Source organism: Berghia stephanieae, chromosome 9, assembly GCF_034508935.2.
Source record: "Berghia stephanieae isolate SIO BIC M18660-M18661 chromosome 9, UCSD_Bste_1.3, whole genome shotgun sequence".
In the NCBI taxonomy this organism is placed as follows: Eukaryota; Metazoa; Mollusca; class Gastropoda; order Nudibranchia; family Aeolidiidae; genus Berghia; species Berghia stephanieae.
In genome coordinates this window covers 6,666,115-6,672,589 of record NC_088368.1, presented here as the reverse complement: position 1 = coordinate 6,672,589, position 6,475 = coordinate 6,666,115, and the positions used below count along the sequence as shown (strand labels likewise).

The window sequence follows — 6,475 nt, the reverse complement described above, 5'->3', positions numbered from 1 at the left end:
GCAGGGAAACACCAATAGAAGGAAACATCATAAAAGACCCCCACTAAAAGAATGCTTGCATTCCACAATGCCAGGAAATGCTGGGTTTCTTCAAATCGCCTCTTAACAAGACATGACAGAACTGCATCAAATGTGTGCAGATGGAAACTTGGGAACAGTGATAACTGCCGGAAATGTCAGGCAGCTCCAGAGACCAGCGATTACATCGTCCTCTTCAGTCACTAACTAAACTTGGAGGTGGCTATGAAACAGTTCTTAGGGCGGAGGAAGACTTTCGAAGCTGGGTTGACGAAATGAATTTGGAGGTGTAGCCACACGCTGCTACGACCACCACCGCCACCACCACTACTACTACTACTACTACTACTACTACTACCACCACTACTACTACTACTACTACTACTACTACTACTACTACTACTACTACTACTACTACTACTACCACTACTACTACTACTACTACTAGCTACTACTACTACTACTACTACTACTACTACTACTACTACTACTACTACTACTACTACTACTACTACTACCACCACCACTACTACTACTACTACTGCTACTATTACTAGGATGTTTTGCATGGATGTACAAAGTACAATGAGAAAAGGGTGACCATTTGGCCTGGGAAAACTACTGTACTAAATTAAAATGAAAGCTCTATGTGTCTCAGCAAGAGCTTGGGAAGACCACAGGATTCATGCATCTTGTTGACCTTCAGTCATAAAGCATCATGAGGGGAAAGAAGAAGAAGAAGAATAAGAAGGAGGAGGAGGAGGAGGAGGAGGAGGAGGAGGAGGAGTAGGAGGAGGAGGAGGAGGAGGAGGAGGAAGAAGAGGAAAAGAAGATCACATGCACAGCCTTCTTGTTAACCTTCAGCCATAAAGACATAACGAGGGGAAAGAATAAATAATAATAATAATAATAATAATAATAATAATAATAATAATAATAATAATAATAATAATAATAATAATAATAAGAAGAAGAAGAAGAAGAAGAAGAAGAAGAAGAAGAAGAAGAAAGAAGAAGAAGAAGATAAAGAAGGAGAATGATAATAATAATAATAATAATAATAATAATAATAATAATAATAAATAATAATAATAAGAAGAAGAAGAAGAAGAAGAAGAAGAAGAAGAAGAAGAAGAAGAAGAAGAATGAGGAGGAGGAGGAGGAGGAGGAGAGAGGAGAGGAGAGAGGAAGAGAGAAGAGAGGAAGAGGAAGAAGAAGAAGAAGAAGAAGAAGAAGAAGAAGAAGAAGAAGAAGATGAAGAAGAAGAAGAAGAAGAAGAAGAAGAAGAAGAAGAAGAAGAAGAAGAAGAAGAAGAATAAGGAGAAGAAGAAGAAGAAGAATAATAATAAATAATAATAATAATAATAATAATAATAATAATAATAATAATAATAATAATAATAATAATAATAATAATAATAATAAAAAAAAAGAAGAAGAAGAAGAAGATGAAGAAGCAGAAGAAGAAGAAAGTTCACACATCTGTTGATTTCTACTTCAAAATGCCTTTTTTGAAATGTTATGGATTGCCCCGACATACTATTATTATAACTATGGTGAGACGCATATTATGTCCGTTGAACCTTTGGGCTGTTTTGTTTTCCACCCACCGCCCCTGCATACGGACGGCCAAAGAACAAATCATAGCAAATATCAAGTTCTCCTGTGATTTATGATGAAATGTCATTTTCACAGCAGTGTTTTCCATCTTCTCATTGCAGTGTTTTGATGAATAAACTAATACCATTCAATTTATTTCTTCATTCTCTATGAAGATTGTTTGTTTGTTTGTCTGTCTGTCTGAATATTTATTTATTGTCTTTGTGCTTGTTTGTTTATAATCATTTTTCAAAGTTTATTAATTTTCTGATTGATCGATTGTTTACTCGTTTCGTTGTTTATGTGTGCTTGCCTGTGTGTTTGTTTGTGTGTCTGTGTGTGTGTGTGTTTGGGTATGTATGTAAGTATGTCTGTATGTATGTGTGTATGTATAATTGTTTGTACTTATTTATGCATATATTTGTGTGTATTCTTGTGAAGAAAAGTGTAATATCGCTTAACGGGCGTCATGTCTAGTCTTTCATACTAAGCGTTGATGTTGACGAGGGACTCCGGACTCCTTGTAAAGTGCTTCGAGCACGTTTTGTAGATGTTGCGCTATATAAATAATCTAGTTTTGTCGTTTATTTTTATTGTTATTTTGTGACTGGAATAAGCAAATATGTTACAGTGAATGATATGATCAGTCGGATGGTGAAAAATTTTGAACCATGAGATATTGTCAAGTCCATTTTTATCAAAAATGAGTTCTTGTCCTAAATGATGAAATCAACCCTTTTTTGTACATCTTTGGGAAATATCTAAGCTTAATTTCATTTCTAGATATATTTTACAGCTAGTCAAGTTGAAAAGTTATGAAATTTGAGAAAAGATGTTGTATACCTTTCCCATACATCTGACCATAACTTCATGAAAAATCACCCGATTTATTTCAAATAAAGATTAAAATGCTCTGGAGAACATATTTGTTCAGAAAATGGAAAAAAATGCCAATCCAAAATGTTCACCTTCCGACTGACACTATGTCGAAGTGAGAAGTGAGAAAGATGCAAGATGTCCAGACAGCTCAGCTGGTAGAGCACTCGCTTCAAGCGCAAAAGGATCCAAGATGTCCAGACAGCTCAGCTGGTAGAGCACTCGCTTCAAGCGCAAAAGGATCCAAGATTTCCAGACAGCTCAGCTGGTAGAGCACTCGCTTCAAGCGCAAAAGGATCCAAGATGTCCAGACAGCTCAGCTGGTAGAGCACTCGCTTCAAGCGCAAAAGGATCCAAGATGTCCAGACAGCTCAGCTGGTAGAGCACTCGCTTCAAGCGCAAAAGGATCCAAGATCGATCCCGTGCAGTCGAGATTTTCTTTATATCTGATCTCCCTCCCCCCCCCTGTCCACCCAGTTGTGGATAGGTAGCTGAGTCTGTTAGATTTGGAGGAAAGTACTTTGAGGTAGACTAGCGTCTTATCCAAAGGATAGCAACAATTGCTATTGTCCCTTTCACGCTATAGATAGTATGCGCTTGGCTAAGGATCTCATAAATTGCCATCCGGAAGTGTAACGGGCCAACACACAAAACTGTGTGTAACCATGAACTTTTATGGTCTGGTTAATATAGTTTAGTGAGAATTACTCATGAACGTGGATGGCAAAAACAAAAACAAAACAAAAAACAACTGAGTTTGAGTGTAAAGAAATCATTGTCTGTGTTTGTTTTGTGCGGCTATGTGGTCTTGTGGTCTTGTGGTATGATACTCGGTTTTATGTCGAAAGACTTGGGTTCGAGCCTCGCTCGGCGCATTGTTGAGTCCTATTCTCGCATTATCTCACCGTACTCAGGCTTAAAATGAGTACCTGACCGTTAACAGCGTTGTTTCTATCGGGAAAAAAATTGTAATATTACCTAACAGGCGTCGTGTCTCGTTCTACAAATTGCGTGTTGTTGTTGGTCAGGGACCCCTTTTTGTGTAAAGCGCTTTGAGCACGTTTAGTGGATAGGGGGTGATATAAAAGCTCAAGTTTTTTGTTGTCATATTGTTCATTTCGACATTATGTACGGCTATGTGGTCTAGTGGTATGACACTCGATTTCGGATCGGAAGGGCTTGGGTTAGAGCCTCGCGCTCTGCCCATAGTTGAGTCCTTGGAAAAGGCTCTTTACTCACATTCTCTCACCGTACTCAGGTGTAAAATGAGTACCTGGCAGTTAACAGCGTTGTCTTTGTCCGAAAAAATGTAATATCGCCTAACAGGCGTCATGTCCCATCCTACATGTTAAATGCTGCTGTTGACCAGAGACCCCTTGTAAAGCGCTTTGTGCACATTTAGTGGATATTGCGCTATATAAAGCTAAAAAAAATATTTTCAGTTGATGTGTAAGAAAAGAAATGTCAATTCAGAAAAGTGAGGGAAGCAGGATCTTATATTAAATGTTTGATGCAAGCGAGGGTTCACAGAGTGAAATGCGTACCCTTGTGTAGAAGAATATAAGTACTAAAAGTTATCCCAACTATCGAGAGCCTCTGTGGTGTAATGGTAACACGTCTGACCAAGAATCAGAAGGTCTGAGGTTCGATCCCCAGTCGAGGTAGACTGATTTTTTGGGATGTTTTATTTCCTTCTTTACACACTTGTTCAGATCGTTATATAATGACTTACTTACTGACTTAAGGCCTTTTGCTTTCCTAATCATCCGATCGGGACGCCTCGGCTGCCTCTCTAATCATTCGTGTTATTTCCTTCCACTGTTCACATTCTTTTTCTGTGGATGCTAATTTCATAAGGTCTTCCTTTGATTTTAATACTTTTTTTTTTATTTTGAAGGCGTTTTAGGTCTCTATTGAGGGCAGTGTGAATTGAAGACAATTATATGTTTATAAAAACAAGAAAGAAAGTGAGTAGAAAAGTAACAGAGGACAGTAGAGAATAAAAATTTTGCGGCGATGAGGAGTCGAACCCACGACCTGCTGACTGTTACGGCGGTTCTGCCTGGCTACGAGAAGGACGCTCTACAATCAACAAAATTTCTTTATTCAAAGTTTCAAAGTTTATTCAGTCTTAGGCTTTCACCAATAAATCACACAATTTGATGACAACATACATGAAAGTGGAAAAAAATGGTAAATGGAACCAAAAAATAAAATGATGCCATTAATAACCACTAAAAAAATACAACAATCGTAATACCACCAATAAGTACAATAAATAATAATAATAAATAATAATAATAATAATAATAATAATATAATAATAATAATAATAATAAATAATAATAATAATAATAATAATAATAATAATAATAATAATAATAATAATAATAATAATAATAATAATAATAATAATAATAATAATATAATAATAATAATAATAATAATAATAATAATAATAATAATAATAATAATAATAATAATAATATAATAATAATAATAATAATAATAATAATAAAATAATAATAATAAATAATAATATAATAAATAATAATAATAATAAAATAATAATAAATAATAATAATAATAAAATAATAATAATAATAATAATAATAATATATAATAATAATAATAATAATAATAATATAATAATATAATAAAAATAATAATAATAATAATAATAATAATAATAATATATAATAATAATAATAATAATAATAATAATAATAATAATAATAAATAATAATAATAATAATAATAATATAATAATAATAATAATAATAATAATAATAATAAAATAATAATATAATAATATAATAATAATAATAATAATAAATAATAATAATAATAATAATAATAATAATAATAATATAAAATAATAATAATAATAATAATAATAATAATAATAATAATAATATAATAATATAATAATAATAATAATAATTAATAAAATAATAATAATAATAATAATAATAATAATAAATAATAATAATAATAATAATAATAATAATAATAATAATCAACGACAACATCCACCAACAAAAACAAATAAATATGCACCAGTATTTTCAAAACGGAGTAAGCCTTTTTTTTAGAGAGACTCAAGATAGTTACTAGATTTTAAACGATTGGGGGAGAGGGGGGGGGGGGGTGGTGTCCTTGGAAAAGGCCCTTTGCTCACATTCTCTCATGGGAAGCTGGTCGTTAACAGCGTTGTCTCTGTCCTAAAAACTTGTAATATTATCGCCTAACAGGCGTTATGTCTTGTCCTACATGTTAAGTGTTGCTGTTTGTAAAGCGCTTTGAGCACGTTTAGCGCTACTTGCTCTTGTTTTTTTTTTACTTGTTATCATTAAATCATATTGGAATATTATAAATCAAAGCTTCAATGTAGTAATCAAAAACAGATAATGTGGACGTTTCGGGTTTCCCCTTTATCAACAAAACACGATGAACGAATCACAACAGACATTCCTGAAACATCCACATTATGAAATCTCTGAAATCGTGTTTTGATGATTAAGGGGAAACCCGAAACGTTCATGTTATCTGTTTTCATTTATTAAATTGAATCTTCCATACAGATTCCTATTTTTAATTATACCTTCCAGCTTCAAGCATCAGCATTTTTATTTGTTAATATGTGTGTGTGTGTGTGTGTGTTTGTGTGTGTGTATGTGTGTGTGTGTGTATGTGTGTGTGTATGTGTGTGTGTTTGTGTGTGTGTGGGCATATTTATATTTTTCTCTCTCTTTCTCCCTCTCTCTCTTTCTCTTTCTCTCTCTCTCTCTCTCTCTCTCTATCTCCCTCCCACTCTCTCTATTTCCCTCTGTGTGTTTGTGTGTGTGTGTGTGTGTGTGTATGTCCATGTTTATATTTTTCCTCTTTATTTCTAAAACTAACTCTCTCTCTCTCTCTCTCTCTCTCTCTCTCTCTCTCTCTCTCTCTCTCTCTCTCTCCCTCCCTCCACCCCCCCCTTCTC

The 6,475-nt window shown here is 33.7% G+C and overlaps 1 non-coding gene across 1 annotated transcript; it reads left to right on the top strand.

Annotated features, from left to right (window-relative positions):
- The first annotated feature begins 4,085 nt into the window (after positions 1-4,085).
- On the top strand, positions 4,086-4,157 carry Trnal-aag (transfer RNA leucine (anticodon AAG)). Its single transcript has one exon. It is a non-coding gene; the product is annotated as a tRNA-Leu (tRNA).
- Positions 4,158-6,475: the final 2,318 nt, after the last annotated feature.